The sequence below is a fragment of the Giraffa tippelskirchi genome, chromosome 8 (assembly GCF_054371585.1).
Source record: "Giraffa tippelskirchi isolate mGirTip1 chromosome 8, T2T-mGirTip1v1.2.pri, whole genome shotgun sequence".
Classification (NCBI taxonomy): Eukaryota; Metazoa; Chordata; class Mammalia; order Artiodactyla; family Giraffidae; genus Giraffa; species Giraffa tippelskirchi.
The window spans coordinates 146,778,029-146,797,255 of NC_137282.1; the positions used below are offsets into that span (position 1 = coordinate 146,778,029).

The 19,227-nt window shown below is 44.7% G+C and overlaps 1 protein-coding gene and 1 long non-coding RNA gene across 5 annotated transcripts in view; one reads left to right on the forward strand and one right to left on the reverse strand.

Annotated features, from left to right (window-relative positions):
- Positions 1 to 10,377: 10,377 nt before the first annotated feature.
- LOC145518242 (uncharacterized) lies at positions 10,378 to 19,226 on the reverse strand. The gene is made up of 3 exons (XR_014062774.1): positions 18,321 to 19,226; positions 14,443 to 14,522; positions 10,378 to 11,062 (listed from the first exon to the last, which is right to left on the reverse strand). It is a non-coding gene; the product is annotated as an uncharacterized LOC145518242 (long non-coding RNA).
- The window catches only part of DCDC2 (doublecortin domain containing 2), a 136,920-nt gene continuing 136,142 nt past the window's right edge, over positions 18,450 to 19,227 (forward strand). For 2 of the 4 annotated variants that reach the window (XM_081522199.1, XM_081522201.1), the window contains exons 1-2: positions 18,450 to 18,604; positions 19,017 to 19,095. The gene's annotated coding sequence lies outside the window, so the exon portion shown is untranslated. The remainder of the gene's footprint in view (positions 18,605 to 19,016; positions 19,096 to 19,227) is intronic. The other 2 variants (XM_081522198.1, XM_081522200.1) reach the window with 1 other exon arrangement.

The following is a 19,227-nucleotide window of genomic DNA, read 5'->3' on the forward strand; positions in this document are numbered from 1 at the left end:
CATGGCCTTACAATTCATGTCAAGGATGTGGAATTTAATCTGAGAAGGGTGGGAGCTATGGGAGGGGGGTACTTTGAGCAAAGATGTAAATCTGATTTACATTTAAATGGATTGTTCTGGCTGTGTGGGATTATAGAAAGGTAAATATGGAAGCAGAGAGATGGTGATGGTTTGAGTTAAGGTGGGGGTGATGGAGAAGGGGAGATTGGTTGGATTTTGGTGAAATAAACTGAAGGCTGAGTTGACAAGATTTGTAGATGGGATGTAAATAAAGAGGCACAGAAGTCAACTTCAAATTTTTTTGGCTCAAACAACTGGGACATCATGATGCCATTTACTGAGATAGGGAATTTTGGTGAGGGGAAAATTTAGATGTAGAGCAGACTGTGGCTTGGCATTTGTTTTTGGACATGCTAAATTTGAGAGCTCTACCAGATAGATACTTGAGCATAGATAGCAAGTAAGCAGTTGGAGCTTGGGGGAGATTTGGGAGCTAGATATACACATTTGGGACTATAGAGATATATTTAAAGCCACATGTCTCACTTCTCTTAGGAGAAAAGTTTTCTCTCAAAGGGAAAAGTTCCTGTGATTCAGTTCTAGGTCCTCCAACGTTAAATGGTTAAGAAGAGAAGATGAATCCAGCAGAAGAATATGAAAAGGCATGGCCAGAAAAGAGGAATAAAATTAGAGAGGGTGGGATCCATGATGGAAAGTGTTTCAAAAATGAAGTGCTCAGTTACATCAAATGCTACTGCTAGGTGAGAAATGAGAATTGCCTGTATAGGATATGATGCTGTGGAGCTCACTGGTCATCTTGATAAGAGCCGTTTTTGTAGGGTGGTAGGCCTCCCAGATGGCTCAGTGGTAAAGAACTTGCCTGCCAATACAGGAGACACAGGAGATGCGGGTTCGATTCCTGAGTCAGGAAGATCCCCTGGAGAAGGAAATGGCAACCCGCTCCAGTATTCTTGCCTGAAAAATCCCATGGACAGGGGAGCCTGGTGGACTACAGTTACGACTGAACACACACAGAGAAAGTGATCATCATCTTTCTTTTCATCCTAAGCTAGGAAAGGATCCCAGAAGATTTCTGCATCTATATAACAATTTGGCTTTAAGATCCCTTAATCTCTTTACTTACCTTTTATTTTTTTTTTTTTAAGATTTATTTCTCTTGGCTGCACTGGATCTTCTTTGCTGCTAGCTTTTGCCAGTTGCAGAGAGTGGGGGCTGCTCTTCATTTTGTTGTGAGGGCTTTTCATTGTGGTAGCTCCTCCTGTTGCAGGGCACAGGCTCCAGGCACATGGGCTTCAGTGATTGGGGCACGTCAGCTCAGTAGTTATAATGCACGAGCTTGGTTGCTCCCTGGCATGTGAAATCTTCCCAGACCAGGGATCGAACCCAAGTCTCCTGCATTGGAAGGTGAATTCTTAACCGCTGAGCCACCAGGGAAGCCCATTTCCTTACCTCTTGAACTTCAAAGCAGGTTGGTGACCTAATCCCAGGCTCACACTGTGTTCTCACCCAGAACTGTTATCCCAGTTATGCTCACCACAGCCTCCGGGAGACTCTACACCCTCAACAATTATATTCTCCCAGCAGAGCCTTCCTGGCTTTTTTCCCTTTTCTGCCCAACCCAGTTTATGTAACTGATCCCTGAAACCATTGTAACGTGCACTTGGAGCACGTTGCCCTCGTGGGATGTAATCACAGAAGCCACTTTATTTTTGTCTCTTTAATTCTGCCGAGTGGGGCCGGTCTTTCTCCTGCCTCTTGAAAACTTGAGCAGGTTCCATGACTTCTCTGGTCTCTCAGTCTTTATGTTCATTCTAATCTCGATTCAGCAATTTAAAACATCCACTCCCTAGCATGTTCAGTGAAATAGGTCAGACAGAGAAGGACAAATACTGTGTATTTCCACTTACATGTGGAATCTGAAAAAATAAATGAATATAACAAGACAGAAGCAGACTCATAGATACAAAGAACAAAGTAGTTGTTACTAATGGGGAGAGGGGAGCAGGGAAGGGGCAGATCAAGCGGAGGGGATTAAGAGGTACAAACACCTGTGTATAAAATAAGTGAGCTACCGGGATACAGTACTGGGACTATAACAAACATTTTATGATATCCATAACTGGAGTATGATCTATAAAAATTTTGCATCACTATGCTATGCACCTGAAAGTAATATATTGTAAATCAACTCTACTTCAATAAAAATAAAACATCCACACTGTATACAAACTACAGTAATTTACAGTGTCAGAGCCAGTATACTAATCGCTGCTTCACTCTTCATTCAAAGGAAAGACTTGATTCTATACTCCTTGTCAGGCCTGGGGACAAATAGGAAATTGAGGTATAGGTAGAGATTCTGGGAAGCTCCCCCTAACCCTTTCCCACTACCTTTCTTACTCCATGGCTGCTGTTTCTGACTCTGCTGGGCAGTGAAGCAAAGTAAGAATGAACCAAAAGTGTTTATTGAATGATGGCTCCATGCTCTCTGTAGGCAGCGTAGATTTTAAGCTGATTTCCTCGTGGGCAGATTCAAGCGATCTCCAGAGGACCACCTCCTTCCCTCTCCCCCTACGCCCCCCAGACACATCTGGCATTTCTTTGATGTGGGCAGTGACCTTCCTGACCACTTTCAGTTTCTGCCCCTTCTTGCCTCAAGCAGGTTCCCCTCTTCTGGCCACGCAGCTCTTGAGGGGCAGGATCATTTTAAAAACAAACCCAGATTGACCTTCCTGTTGTCAGGTCTGCATGCAGGATTCCATGCACCTTTAGAGGGAATGCAGTTACTTCTCTGCAGAGCTGGTCTCCCTTGCCCTGGTGTGAGTCTAGGACCTCTTCAGGCTGTTGCTGCTGCTGCTGCTGCTAAGTCGCTTCAGTTGTGTCCGACTCTGTGCGACCCCATAGACGGCAGCCCACCAGGCTCCGCCGTCCCTGGGATTCTCCAGGCAAGAATACTGGAGTGGGTTGCCATTTCCTTCTCCAGTGCATGAAAGGGAAAAGTGAAAGTGAAGTTGCTCAGTCATGTCCGACTCTTAGTGACCCCATGGACTGTAGCCTACCAGGCTCCTCTGTCCATGGGATTTTCCAGGCAAGAGTACTGGAGTGGGTTGCCATTGCCTTCTCTGCTTCAGGCTGTTGGAGTGCTCTAAAGAGGTTCCTCTCGCTAGATTTGGAGTGAGAGGACAACACCCTGCCTACCTCTCTCTCCTGATGGTCATGGTAGGGGTGGGATTTCCCAAGCATAGCTTTTTCCAATCTTCCATATGATACCTGTGCTTAAGTCTTCAGTCTTTCCATCCTTCTGTAGCCTCCATCTGGGTGGGAGGTGGAAGAGCTCTATGACAGCTGCTCACACTGTTCCCTGGGGAATCTGCATCTGATGAGCCATCTGGTGGCCAGCTCTGCTGCAGATACCCTATCCTGGCACCTCCATGGAAGCACCTGTGATCCCCAGCACCTCTGACTCTGTTGTACGTCTTTTATTTACTTATTTACGCAGTCATTTATCTCACAGATATTTATTGAGCATAAACTACCGGTTCAATTAAACCATTATCCATGATTCTGGGAGAAGTAAAGTAGTGAATTACCGTGCTGTGTACTGAGTGAGGGCAACCTAGAGGAAGAGATAGTTTAGAAAAGACTGGGAATTCTACGTTGGACCGGTTGAGATTGCCAAGTAGATATCCAACTGAATAAAGAGTTATTAATAGATTGTTGGTCTGGAGCTAAGAAGAAGGTCTAGGCTAGATGGATAAATGAGAGGGCTTTGGCACACAGGTAGTAAGTGAGGTTGTGGGAGGGCAGGAGATCGCCTGGGGGTGGTGAGTATAATCAAGAGGGGAGGAAAGCGTCCAGACCACAGTCTCCAATACACATCAACCAACATTAGAGGGACAGAGGAAGAGTCAGCAAAGGAGACTTAGGAGGGTGGATTCTGTGCCTGTTCTTAGCATGTGCTGGCCTAAGCAGTTGTGACCCCAAATAAAACAGTGGAGTTGCCCTGAAAGCATACTGTTTTTGACTGTGGTGGTGGAGCAGTGATGGTGAGGGCCTAGAAGTTACTAGAGCCCTACATTTCACTAAGCTCCACAAGGAAACAACCCATGGGTCCTTGATTAAAAACAAATGCAGATCCTCAGGGTCGATGTGAGAGCAGGGTTCTCTGTGATGGGTTTAGGAGTCAGTTCCATCATCCCTCTGTTGTTTCCCCTGGAGTTTTCTTACTGCCATCACCACCATTCTGAAGTTGAGGTGGCTCTACTTCTTTGTAAAGTCCCGGCTTAAGTCAGAATATTTGAATTTATCGTTATATACCAAGCACTGTACTGGGCTTCCCTGGTGGCTCAGTAGTAAAGAATCTACCTGCCAATGCAAGAGATGTGGGTTCGATCCCTGGGTTAAGACGATCCCCTGGAGAAGGAAATGGCAACCCACTCCAGTATTCTTGCCTGGAGAATCCCATGGACAGAGGAACCTGGTGGGCTACAGTCCATGAGGTTGCAAAGAGTCGGACACGATTGAGCAACTAAATAACAACCAAGCACTGTGCTTAAGCACTGCAAGTAGTAAACTAGAGGGAAAAAAAATCAGTGCAATATTGTATTAGGATTTTACTTCTTCACACTTATCTCAACTGCTAGGTTTCCTTAGGCAGTAGTTTCTAACTTTCTCTTAACCACAAAGGACTCCTTGTATTATTTTGTCCCCAAGGGTCTTGAAATTCCTACAATATTACATCAGATGAGATGAACTTGTATGTATGATAAGCATCTACATACTGTTTTCATTTTAGTCTGACATTTTCTTATACATGTTCAACTGTTATTAGAGCATTTTTAAAATGTTGAAAATAGCTTTCAGACTCTTCCTATTTCAGAGAGCCTAAGGATTCAGGGATCCCAGGCTAGGGCTCTTGGTCCTAAACGAATTGTTTTTCCTTGGTTGCTGGAGGGGTAGCTAACCATGTTGCAATCTTTTCTCTCTCTTTTCTCCAGCTCTCAATGCACCTGTTGCTAGCAGGCAGGTTTTTCCAATGAAAACATTTCAGCCCACCTGGAGTTAATTTAAAAACTCCATTCTCCAAGCATTTCTCTGAGAGAAGAATATCTGAATTCTATCTAACTGTAGCTAGCAACCAACACATCCAAATACATTTTCTATTTTGAAGAACAATGGCTAAACATTGTAAATATATTACATTATAAGACAAAATGCATAATCCAAAAGTATGTAGTCAGATATGAGACTGAGTTCATAAGAATACTCTTATATCAGTTTTTTTTAAACCTCAACTCTATTGATATGTTGAACCAGATAGTTTGTGGGTAAGGGCTGTCCTGTATATTGTGGGATGTTTAGTAGCATCCTTGTCCTCTACCCAGTAGGTTCCACTTTCCAGACATCACCACTCTCTCCTGGGGGGCAAAAATTACTCCTTACTAAGAGCTACTTACTGTATTTTATAATAAGGAGAAGAACCCACAAACCCCAAGACCGTTTTTGCCTTTTGAAGATATGTTCTTTTTGATGTTTCTAGACATATTCTTCACACGTGGTGGACATTAAAAAGTGAAAATCTAATGTTATCAGACTCCAGCACTGAATTACACTTATTCTTTGTTTTTATGACTTAAAGGTGTGTCCTGATTTATTTGTGTCCATTATCCCAAACCCAAATCCCAGCTTTAAAAATCACATTCCTGTATACATATAGCACCTATAATGGGAAGTGGGCTTCTCTGAGGTCTGGGTCCACAACACACCTGGGGTCTGCAAGAGAGCGCGTTCCCCTGCTGGGAATTTTTCAAGAAATTCGGCCACAAGAGGGAGCACTAATCCTATGCTTGCTTATTTATTAACTATTGTAATACATGTTTGTCCCACAGAGTTCAGCGATGCAGGGAATTCCTAATACAGAAATCCGAAACATAGCTAGTATACTAGTTAGGATTTTTCAGAGAGTTAGAACCAAAAGGATAAAAGGAGATTTATTATGAGGAATTGTCCCACACAATAATGAGGCCTGAGAAGTCTCATGACCATCATCTGCAGGCTGGAGACCCTGGAAAGCTGGGGAGAGAGTTCAGTCTGAGTCTGAGGCCTGAGAACCAGGGAAGCCGATGCTGTAAATGCCCGTCTAAGGGCAGGAGAAGCTGAGAGTAGATGTTCCGCTCAAATACTAAAGTGGGGGGGAAAAAGGTGAATTCATTTGCTTTTTTTTTTCTAATCAGGCCCTCAGCGGATTGAATGACATCCACCCACACTGGGGAGAACAATTTACTGAGTTCATTGATTCAAATGCTAGTTTCATTCAGAAGCACCTTCGAAGATGCCCAGAAATAATGTTTAACTTGCGTGGCCCGTTTCAAGTTGACAAATAAAATCAACCATCATAACTAGTTTACACATCAAGAATCTAACCAGATCTCTAGTTTTAAAATCTAAGCTCGATAACCCTATATGCGAGACAGAATAAGAGACACAGATGCATAGAACAATTTTATGGACTCTGAAGGAGAAGGTGAGGGTGGGACGTTCTGGGAGAATAGCATTGAAACATGTATATTATCATATGTGAAACAGAACACCATTCCATGTTCGATGCATGAGACAAGGGCTCAGGGCCGGGGCAATGGGATGACCCAGAGGGATGGGATGGGGAGGGAGGTGGGTGAGGGGTCCAGGAAGGGGAACACATGTAAACTCATGGCTGATTCATGTCAATGTATGGCAAAAACTATTACAATATTGTAAAGTAATTAGCCCCCAACTAAAATAAATAAATTTATTAAAAAAAAAAATCTAAGCTCGGACCCTCTTGCCACTTCATTTATCTTTTCAATTATATTTTTTGAAACCAGTAGTGTAAGATAGCACGATAATGCCTGTGCTAGCCCAGCTTCAAGACCTAAGAAACAGCCAAGTCGACAATCAGAGATAGCAGAGGTTTACCGGATGGGGTAGCTTACATGACTGAAGCAAGGTCCTAAGGCTACACCCCACTGTGTGTTGTGGAAGGGGGACAGGATCTGGTGGCAATCTTTGCTCTTGGGCGGAAGGGGAGATTACCAGTTAGAGGGGTTATTAGTTATTACCAGTTGGGCTTATGAGTTACCAGGGAAATCAGCAGAGGGGCATGCCCCTCACTGCCCTTTCAATAAGCTATCAATAGCGGGGGCCTGGGCTAAGTTCCCAGGAAGGTCAGTCATGTGAATAGGGTGTAGGTGGGACTTCCCTGTTGGCTCAGCAGTAGAGAATCTGCCTGCAATGCAGGAGACTCGGGTTTGATCCCTGGGTCTAGAAGATCCCCTGGAGGAGGGAATGGCAACCCACTCCAGTGTTCTTGCCTAGAGAATCCCCTGGACAGAGGAGCCTGGCAGGCTGCAGCCCTTAGGGTTGCACAGAGTTGGACACGACTGAAGTGATTTAGCAGCAGCAGAAGCAGGCCCCGGTGGGGCCAGAGAACAAGAGAATAGCCATCTTGAGTGGCCTGTCCATACACCCCTGTAGATGAAAGATTGTGGCACCACACAGATGTTTTAAAGGATTTCTCAGAATAAAAGTGCTAGAACTACCATCTTTGGAGAAAACACACAGTGAATGTGTGATAATTGGTGCAGTCTCCACCTTGATGTACTAACTATGGGTGTATTGAAAAGGTATTTAATATAAAGGAACAGTTTAAAAATTTAGCATCTGTCAAAATGTTTACAGTTCTGGCTTGTGAAGATAATAGGCCTTATTCTGTATTCTTTCATAACTAAATGTACATGTACTTCATACTGTCATGTGCTTGAATTGGCTCCAGGCAATAGCCAAGAATGATATGGCAAGCTTGGTGAAAATTTACTCTCAAGAAATTTAGAGTAGGGGAGATGCGTTAAGTAGAGTAAAACCTTGCATAATATGGTGTCTAATTTGTTAGACTTCACCATTTTATTCTTTTAAAGAACTGAGCTTGCACTTCTTACATCCTCTGCCAGTACTAAGGGAAGCCACGTTCGGATATGAATCATTTAGGAAGATGTTAGAACTTAAGCACACTTTTTCAGGAAGGCTGGGCATGTTCTAGACCTTTCCCAGTTTACCAGACCTGGAAGTGAAGTTCTGAATCTGATAGACATGCATCCAGACATTTTTAATATAACCGTAATGCCTAGGGAAAGGTCTCCCAGGATCCAGCTTATAATACAGAACAGCATAATTGAAGTTTACCACAAAGTGTAGGGAATGGGTTTCAGATTTAGCTGATGGTGAATTGGCTAAACCCCATTTTTGTTTCATCCTCATTTCACAGATGCAAAGATGGTGAGGGAAAAAAATGTGCATCTTAAATACGCGTCATATGATGGTTTTTGTTTCTTTATTCCTCTCCCTTCTGGCCTGAGTAAAACCTTTGAACTTGTTCTGTCATTTCTCTCTTTCAGACTAAATTTGAGTTAATCATGGGAAAAAGTTAGTTAGGCAGGGTTCAGGGTGTGCTGAGAAGGGCATGGCAACCCAATTCGTATTCTTGCCTGGAGAATCCCATGGACAGAGGAGCCTGGTGGGCTACAGTCCATGGGGTCGCAAAGAGTCAGACACGACTGAGCAACTAAGCACAGCACAGGATGTGCTGGGTTCTTTTGTTCTTGTTTTTAGACACTGTGCTGTCTGCAAGGCTCAGAAGATCCTAGTTCTCCAACCAGAGATTGAACCTGGGCCCTCAGCACCGAAAGTGCACAGCTCTAACCACTGGGAAACCAGGAAATTCCCTGAGGTCTTAGAAAAAGTTTTTACCGCGTTTTCATTTAAATGGTATTTAAATCTTGTCCTCTGTTCACATGGATGTTTTAAGTGCTTTCCAAATCTGCACTCAGTATGGTTTTGTTCCACTATTTGAACATGTCATTGGGAAGTGATCAAATAGGTCATAAAACAGAGAGTTGAAAAAATGTTATATTGTGCAATCACTGAAACTTCAGTAGTTTATAACTAAGTTAGAAATCGATATATGTGAATAAAAACAGTAGGGCATCTAGCCTTAATAATGCTATCTTTTATGGCGTGGCATGTGCTATGTCCTAATCTCCTGTGACCCCATGGATTGTAGCCCGCCAGGTTCCTCTGTCCATGGGATTCTCCAGGCAAGAATACAGCAGTGGGCTGCCATTTCCTTTTTCAGATCCTCCTGACCCACATCTCCTGCATTGGCAGGTGGATTCTTTACCAGTGAGCCACCTGGCTTCTATGCTAGTCATGGTCTTATTGAGTGATAAAAAATTTTTAAGTTAGAATTCCCAAACTTTAAATAACATCAGAACATCATAGTTCCCTAATGCAGCTGTTTCCACTAGTTCAGAACCGAACTGCAGTTAACCAGTAACTTCTGTATTAGTGACATAATTTCCTGCAAAATCGTTCCTTTGTAATGGTTAACTTCTCGCTTGCTTGTTCACAGCAGGGGGTAGTTTTCCTTCATCAAAATCTTCTATTTATTATAAATACCACATTTGACCCTAAAACAAAACCAAACTCTCCCCAGGTACTAAGAGATAGCACTGTTATACCTCAGTAATTATCAGCAACCTAAGAAAAATCCTTTAAAACACTGAAAAAGTTGTTAGTTCAAACTAGACATCTAAGATTTCCCCAGCAGTAACCTTTTAATGACGAGGGAGGCAGGCACTTAGCCACTGAAGCTCACTAGTTGGTGTTAAAGGACAGTGATTTTCATTTTGCTATGAAAAAAAAGGAAAGAAAAGAGAACTGTTCTGAGTTTGTGTAGAATTACAATCTGTGGAGAAATGTAGTCCATTAGTAGTGTGAAAATATGAAAGAAACCCCTGGAATGTTGGAGACAGAACTAACTCGTTGTTCTTCTATTGCTCCAAATCTGAGTTATAAAAGGATTAGCATGGTTGACCAACAAAAAAATCAACCTTAGGTGAGCATTATTCTACTTTTCACTTTAATGAAATCTAATATAACTTGGAGAGGCAGTAAGCTAGTCAGAGACCAGAATACTTTGAATTCTTTGAGGGGTGTGGGGATCTGGGGGAAGACGTTAACTGATTACTAAGTTTGGCTTTATTTATTTTTAATTTATTTCTTTATATTCAAATATAAATATACTTATTTTAAATTTATTTCTTTATATTTAAATTTGTTTATTTGGGGCTTCCCAGGTGGCACTGGTGCTAAAGAACTCGCCTGCCAATATAAGAGACATAAGAGACAGGTGGGGAAGATCCCCTGGAGGAGGGCATGACAACCCACTCCAGTATTCTTGCCTGGAGAATCCCATGGACAGAGGAGCCTGATGGGCTACAGTCCATGGAGTCACAAAGGGTTGGACACGACTGAAGCGACTTAGCACACACACATATTTATTTTAAAAATATCACTCCTGACTTATGTAAATAAGATAGTTATACCCAGTTACTTAATGATTATGCATATAGATAACTGACGACTGGGAGATAGAAAAACAAACTTAGTTTGGCATAGTGAAACCATTCTTAGAGTATTTGCTGGTTTGTAGCATTAAGCTGAAGAAAATGAGTTAACAATTTTTACTAACTCGGCATCAAAGGGAGTCTTGCTCCTGTTGAGAGTGACAAAAATCATTTAAGTTGAAGGGAATGGAGAATTGCCTGAAGTGTTGAACGAATTTTGAGCTTAAGTTACCTAGGTTTGTGAAAGCTTTATTTTTCTCCCTATAGTTGGACAGTCAAATCACCATGGAGGAGAAAGTGCTTTGTTTAAACAGCTTTTCTGTTCTAAGAATCAAAGTATCACAACAGACTCCTTGTAGGAGAGAGTAGATTGTGTTGTAAGGAGAGTTACTTTAAAGTATCAACATTACATCTGCTCCCAGCTGTCCTGCAGGCAAGCCAAGTCAGGCTAGCAGCTTCTTACACCTCCCACTGAGGCAGAAATCCTTTCAAAAGTGAAGCTCTTTGCTCTTGTCCTCAGTTGTGGTAACTGATCAAGTCTCAAGGGGGTTCTGGTTTTCTGTAAAATAGTGTAGTACCTTGTTCTTCAGTTTCCAGAAACTCTAGTGTATAAGAACAAAACACACCGATGATACATATGATGTATATTACCAGCAGATACACTGAAACAAATCAAAGCGTGAGTAAATTTGGTAATGACTTGTCTGAATGAATTGGAAATCACTGTAGTTCCAATCGTGCCATATCCCTCCCTGGTGCCTCATGCTGCTGAACTAGTATTTAAAGGCTTGTTGACACATTTGATGGTTAGTGTTGTCCATTCTTCATCAGCTTTAAACTCAGCTTGAGTTTAAACTAAGACCTGTCTGTGCTAAATCACTTCAGTCATGTCCGACTCTGCGACCCTATAGACTGTAGCCTGCCAGGCTTCTCTGTCCATAGGATTTTCTAGGCAAGAATACTGGAGTGGGTTGCTGTGCCCTCCTCCAGGGGAATCTTTCCAACCCAGGGATTGACGCCACGTCTTTTACGTTTCCAGCAATGGCAAGTGGGTTCTTTACCACTAGCGCCACCTGGAAAGCCCAATAGATGTGAACTAGACGTTCTTTAGAACAATGTGTAAAACAGAGTGATGATGTAGAGTGATGATTTGCTAGAATTAGCACTACTCTAATTACAAATGATGTATGTTATGAACTTAATTGTATACTTCCTTAGAAAGTCATATGTTGAAGTCCTAAGCCCCGTTCCCTCAGAATGTGGCTCTATTTGGAGATCTTTAAAGAGATAATTGGGGCTTCCCTGGTGGCTCAGGATCTGTCTGCCAATGCAGGAGACCTGGGTTCAAGATCCCTGGATTGGGAAGATCCCCTGGAGAAGGAAATGGCAACCCACTTGAATTTCTTGCCTGGGAAATCACATGGACAGGAGATTGGCAGTCCATGGGGTTGAATAAGAGTCGGTCATGACTTAGCGACTAAAGAACACAACAACAAAAGAGGTGATTATCATTAGGGTCTGGCCAAATGTTGTATGTGTAATATCTAAAATTGGCCACACTCATTTGCACAAGAGAAGAAGGAAGATTTATCTTAAAAAAATGAGATATTTATTTGGTGCATACTATGTGTCAGACACTTCTGTAAACACTATGGATTCATCATTATCTCTTTTAACACGATATGGGTAGTCTTTGGTTGTTCATTTTATATATGAGGAAACTAAGACTTAGAAAAGTAAAGTAACAGACCCCTGGTGACATAGCTACTAAGTAATCGAGCCAAAATTCAAAACCAGGTTTTAAGTATCCTGTATAAATAAAACCATAAAACCAATCTACTTTGAAATATATTGACATTTTCAGTGAAGCAAGTTAAAATAAATCTTGAGACCATCCCTGTGAAATGGATACAAATCTTTCCTAAATCTGACATGTTTATTGACTCCGGTGATTTTGACTGGTTGGAAACCTCATGTGATTTTTTTCTTCCTTGCTGTGAAATAATTGTCCAGAGACAGGGGAATCCTCCAGGTGGCTAGTTAAACGCCTCCAGAAGGCATACAGGGCATTGATGAATCCCTCTGAGGATTTCTGTAGTTTACAAGTAGCCTTATTGGCCAAAGAATCTCATTAATCATACCCCTTAGAATGAGATCTCCAGAAGTAGCATGTGTGAAGCAATCATAAAGCAGATGTGATCTACATCTCAGAATCTCCACATGAAACTCTCTAATAGAGAGTTGTTTATCTTCGATCCCTGGGTTGGGAAGATCCCCTACAGAAGGGAAAGGCTACTCACTCCAGTTTTCTGGCCTGGAGAATTCAACAGAATGTATAGTCCATGGGGTTGCAAAGAGTTGGACATGACTGAGAGACTTTCACTTATCTTTTTTTAAAAAAAATCCCACACTGAAATTTAAAACAGTTACTCTCTTGCCTTTTTCAGCATTACTAGGTTCTATTAATTTTTTTGCATGTACCTCTCTCCCTCACTTTCAGGGTCTCAAACCCCTATATTTTCTCAGGTCGTATCAGGCCAGGGGGTGAAACTGGTCAAGATGATAAAGGCACAGTTTGGCAGGTTCTTGCTTCCTATGACACATACACGTGCAGCCCCATAACTTCCCCCCCGAAACTACCCCCAGTTACTTTTAGGATTTCCTAGGGAGTGAACTCTTGAGCTTGTCCAGTCTCTGCTTGGCCCTTGTTCCCTGCTGGAGCTCCTTCCTTTTGGTATTCTTTCCTACTGAGGCCTCTACTGCTTGTGAAGCCAGGATCGCCACCTGGGTACCATCATCTCTACAAGGTGATGTTGTCTCTTGCCAGGTCCTAGAGCCATGGATGCTACGTTACAGCCCACAGAGTCCAGGGAGGCACTGCCAAGGTGACTCTGCTCCCTGCACGAGCATGCCTCCTTCTCCATCTCCCTTCCACATTACATTTTGCAGACGGCATAAAAGAAGAGCTGTTTGTGCTCAATGCTTTATAGAATTTACAGTGAAATACTGATGTCAACTTTTGCTGACAGTCATGTCCAATTCCCTGTAACAAGTACATAGGGACTGGAACCTGGCAGATGAGAGGCTAAACTTCAGATTGCCCTCTCCCACGATCTAGCCTTTGTTACTGGGTTGACTTCTCTTACAGTCTTTTACTTTAGGATGAATTTATTTTCAAGTGATGCCTTAGTTTTTCCTAAGGATACATTCCTGGTGGGTCCAACCAGACGCACTCAGACATATGTGAATCCCTGTAGGGGACACAGTGGAGACCTGAGCTAGGACACCTTCCTTTCTCTGCCACCTCCTCCCCCTCTCACTCCCTTCCTTTCTCCTACTGCCTTTTCTCTCTTTACACACACACACACACACAATATTCATCTGCTCAACTCTATGCCAGGCACTGTTCTAAGTACTTCATATAGAGCAGTCACAGATCAGACAATGGTCCACTCTCCTGAACATTCTGCAGGGTGGCAAGTGCTACAAATGGGAAACAGAAGGTGTGCTGTGACCTACAGTGACTAAGGGATACTTCTCATAAGGCTATCAGGGAAGGCCTCTCTAATGAGGGGAACATGGCTCAGTGGTAAAGTATCCACCTGCCAATGCAGGAGACACGGGTTCGATCCCTGATCTGGGAAGATGCCGAGGAGAAACTAAGCCCATTTAGTTCAGTTCAGTCGCTCAGTTGTGTCCAACTCTTTGCGACCCTAACTGCGCACCCTAGAGCCCGTACTCCGCAACAAGGGAAGCCACCGCAATGAGAAGCCCACACACTGCAACAAAAAGCAGCCTCTGCTTGCTGAGACTAGAGAAAAGTCTGCGCAGCAGTGAAGGCCCAGCATGGCCATAAATAAAAAAATTAAAAAGAAAAAAGAACCGAGCAACATCCTTTCCTCTATTAAAAAAGAAAGACACAACCATGCTTAAAAACCTGGTACTTAAGCAGTCCGTGCAGAGAAAATGGCAGTATTTATACCTTTATTGTATGTTATCCTCTGTCTTGCTATCCTCAGAAGAGATTGCTGCAAATCTACTCCAGGTCATTCACCTTAAAACCTAAATAGAGAAATAATCGGCCAACCAGAGGTATAGAATTGGTATAGAATTTAAAGACTCAAGAGACAGTTGTCTACAACAGATTAACCTGGGATATCCTCTAATGCACATTAATGAAGTCTCCTTTATGTACAGTTGGGAAGGTCCCCTGGAGGAGGAAATGGCGACCCACTCCAGTATTTTTGCCTAGAGAATCCCATGGACAGAGGAGCCTGGCAGGCTACAGTCCATGGGGTCGCAAAAAGTCGGACACGGCTGAGCGACTAATACTTTTATCCTCTGTCTTAGAGAGCACCTCTTGTCCCTAGAGGTGCACAAAGTGGGATTGTACCCTGAACCCGCTCCCAGGTGACCTGTTCCCCTCACCCAGGTAAGCACGCTGGAGTTCTTCTTGTCACGCTATGAGGGACCCTGACTCACATGGCCCTCAGCTGGAGGAGCCTCCCTAGGTCCCTGCTGGGATGCAGCCATACTCCCAGCTCACCTGCACGCTCTAATGGGGCCTCTGGGCATATGGTTTTCAGGGTTTCTAACCTCATCCCACAGGGAGGGGAGCTTCAGGGATGACCCAGCCCAGGTGCAGGATCATGGTGAGAAGGCAGTGGAAGCCCACATCCTCCTTAGTCTTAGGGAATTCCAGATTCCACAAAGCTCAGTGCGAGACGATGAACAGCGGGGGTTTCTCCAATCACTGTGGGCCATTTCCGACAGAGCAGGAGCATAGAACCTGGGCTCCTCGAGATGGCTAAGGAACTCAGGAGGCTCTGACATGCCCATGGGGGTCAGGGGCTCGCTTTCAACTCCTCAGAGTGGACACTGGCCACCATAGGCTGAGCCTCCTCCAGCAGCCTCTGCTTCCTCCTGGCTTCTGGGGCCCTCTCTGCTGGGACTCTGCCATTCAGCATCACTGACCTTCACCCCAGGCTCCCCCAACAGACACAGGCCTTCCCACCCACCTTCTCCCGGGCCAGGCCTGGATCAGAGACGACTATCTGCCCTTTGGATTCTTCCCTGGCTTATTTCTCCATCTTGTCTTTGCTTATCTTCTTTTCCTCATGAAGATTCCTTTAATTTCCTTTCCTTCTCTTCACTGTATCACATCCAGTCAATTCTTCATGGCCCACCTCAAGACTCATCTCCCCTGGGAGGCCTCATCCAATGGCTATTGCTCCCATTCATCTCTTCTTTGCTGAATGCCTACAAACACTCCTTCCCTGGTGGCAGTAGTGGTAAAGAACCCATCTGCCAGTGCAGGAGACATAAGAGACATGGGTTCAAGCCCAGGGTCAGGAAGATCCCCTAGAGGAGGGCATGGCAACCCACTCCAATATTCTTGCCTGGAAAATCCCCATGGACAGAGGAGCCTGGCGGGCTGTAGTCCATGAGGATGCAGAGTCAGATAGGACTGAAGCGACTTAGCGCGCACGCCCAAATTCTCCAAATCTTCCTCTTCTGCCCCCCTCCCAGTTCCTCTTCCTTCTCTTACTTCCTTCCTCCACCCCTCCCCCTTTCTTCCATCTCTTCCTTCCCTCTAAATAAGAATTAGCCTATTTACTAATGTGAATGTTCCAGCTTTGAACAAATGGGGTAGATGGGGGTCCATTCATGGAGATAAGGATCTTAGGAAAAGAGATTTTGAGGAAAATGTGAGCTCCTGTGAGCATTCTGAGTCCAGACTGCCTTTTTGATGGTCTAGAGCTGTTGTCTGGGAGAAAGGATGGGCTGAGAACCACCTTCTACTGACTTGCAAGACTCAATTGTTAAATTTCCAGGAATTTTAATCATGGTCATTATTAAAAATTAAATTGCATAAATTTACAATTAAATAAATTAAAAAAAGATAATAACAGCTCAAAACTCATCATCACCTCCATTTTACTAATATCTCTGAGGTTAGATGTCTATTGGGCTTCCCAGGTGGCTCAGATGGTAAAATGTCTGCCTGCAGTGCAGGAGACCTGGGTTTGTTCCCTGGGTCGGTAAGATCCCCTGGTGAAGGAAATGGCAACCCACTCCAGTACTCTTGCCTGGAAAATTCCATGGACAGAGGAGCCTGGTAGGCTACAGTCCATGGGGTCGCAAAGAATTGGACATGACTAAGCGATTTCACTTTCCTTTCCTTAGATGTCTATTGCATCTGTATGGAGGAAATACCATACCTGTGACTACACAACTCATGCCTCCAGGGATGTCAGATTGGAGCTGGAAATTGGCCTGGTTTGTGCTACTGAAACTACAAAAGTTGGCAAATGTTGTGAATCAAGGCCTTCCCCACTCTGCAAAGCAGTAGTTAAACATTTATCACCATATTGCTGTCTAAGAGGCAACTGGATAAATGAGTCTGGGCTCAGGAGACAAACCTGGCCTAGAAGTACCGTTGGGGGAGGCATTAGAATCCAGACGTGGGGCTGCCTCCTGGGCTGGCGACAAGGGCTCACTCTTAGAAGATCCTCGTGCTTAGTTTATTGTTCTGCTGCCGCCATCTTGAAGTTTTGAATTTTTGAACGAGAGACCATGTGTTTTTATTTTGCTCTGGGCTGGTATGGGTATGGGAGTAGGGAGGTTTAGGTGGTCTGGGGGTTGCTAGATTTACTGCCATTCTCCCCTCCCAAAACAGATTTTCTGTCCTATTCACCATTCGGCAGCCCATCTTCACTGGTATTTTCCTCTCAACCTGCGTATTCTTAATAATCTTTTTTTTTTTAATTATTTATTGGGCTGCACTAGGTCTTTGTTGTTGCCTGTAGTCTTTCTTCAGTTGTGGCTCTCCATCTCTAGAGCGTGGCCTCAGTAGTTGTGGTGCACAGGCCCAGCCGGCCTGTGGAATCTTCCCAGAGCAGGGATCGAACCCGTGCCCCCTGCATTGGCAGGAGGGTTCTTAACCACTGGACCACCAGGGAAGCCCAACCTGTATTCTTCACAAGGAGCTCACAAAATTTCCTTCCTCTATTTTCCCTCTGTATTCTTCTCTTCTCTTTGGTCTTTTGAAAACTGTTAACTTTCAAGGCATTAATGTATTAAGTAACTTTACTTAATAACGTTTCTGCCCCAGATTGCAATGTCCCATACATTCATCTCTCAGATGGTATGTCATGGTGGTTAATGTGATCCTGGGATCACAGAAAACCGGGTTTGAATTTTCCCAGGTGACCTGAGGCTTCTCTACTTCTGTTTCCTCATCAGAGGAAAGAATGTTTACCTCTGAAGGCTCTGAACATTAAATTAGATAATCTATCTAAAGTGCCTCACACAATGCACATAAGTGTTCAATTAATGGTAGTTATTTTGACTATAATTTTTATTCATAGATGATGAATTAGGTACGGTCTGTAATGATATTTACACGTGACACATAGTACCAATGTCTTAGGAGGAATAGGGGAACATTGGCAGAGATGAGCTGGAAGATTTCACCTTTTTAAAGAACATTTTCTTGTTCCACAATATATATGTCCCAGAGTAGCTTGGACAAAGCACCCCTTTACCGAAGTTCTCACCCCACCCCCCCAGCCTCCCCGTCCCAGGCACTTCTTAACCCACCAGTTCAGTTCAGTTGCTCAGTTGTGTGCGACTCTTAACCTATACACGGATCCAATCCAGACAAACAGCATGGATGTAGGTTCCTTTTCTTGCTATAGAACTACACACGCACACGGCGGGGACTCAGTATACTAGGTTTTTCTCTACACCGCTGTATCCCCCAACTTCTAGCGCGAGGCACCCAGCAGGCGTCCGTTTATAGAGTGACCGCTTGATACTGCGACCCAGGCTTCCCCTTCTTCCCACTAAAACACTCACTTTCTCGAGTCGCTGCCGGACGCGGAGGGCAAAGCCCAAAGGACCGCGAGCGCGCCAGGCTTACTTCTCCAACTCAGCTCCCTGCGCGGGGCTGCAGTTGCTATGGAAACGGCGGGAAATAACAACTCCGCTCCCCCTGGGATGAGGGAGGCCCGCAGAGGCAACGGCAGCGGGAGGAACAGCAGGAGCGACGCGCGGCCCCTGGCGAGTTCACTGCGGTGCCAGCCAAGCCGCAGCGCCGTGCCCCCGCCTCACCCCCACCCCCACCCCGGCCTCCTGTGTCGGTAGGTACCCGGGCCACGGGCGCCTCCCGGGGACCCCCCCTCCCCACACCCCCGGGGGACCCCCCTCCCCCCACCTCCCCACCCCACCCTGGGACTTGATTGGGCGCTCCTGTTCTCTGTGTTCAAAGGATGCCCACGGGAGCTTCGCTGAGGGCGGTGCAGGTCTTGGCAGCGGGAGGGGCGGGGGCGAGGGGTCTTGGACGCTCGACTCTCCTCTCAGTACACTTTAGGCATTTATCTCCCAGCCAGGAAAAAGCTGGGCAGTTTCAGCGCAAACCCTAATTACTTGATTTCGTGAACAAACAGGAGATTGAGAAGTGGGAGCCAGGAAAGAAGTTTCAGCATATTTATAATTTTATAGTTCGTTCATGTGTTGTGTGTTCGCACCTCTCTCCCACCCGGGCGCACGCAGTTTGCCTGTTTCCTGTCCCTGGCGCAGCTCCGGTGCAGAAGTGGTTACACCTTGATTCCGCCGGTGGCGAGAGAAACAGGTGTGTGCGCGCACGGCGAGCGCTGATTGGTGGTGCAGACACGGGTGAACTACTTGAACGTGCCGGCTGAGTCCTGCGGCGGCAGGGTCTCCGCCGGGTGGGCGCCGGAAGCAAGCGGTTGCTTCGCGTTCA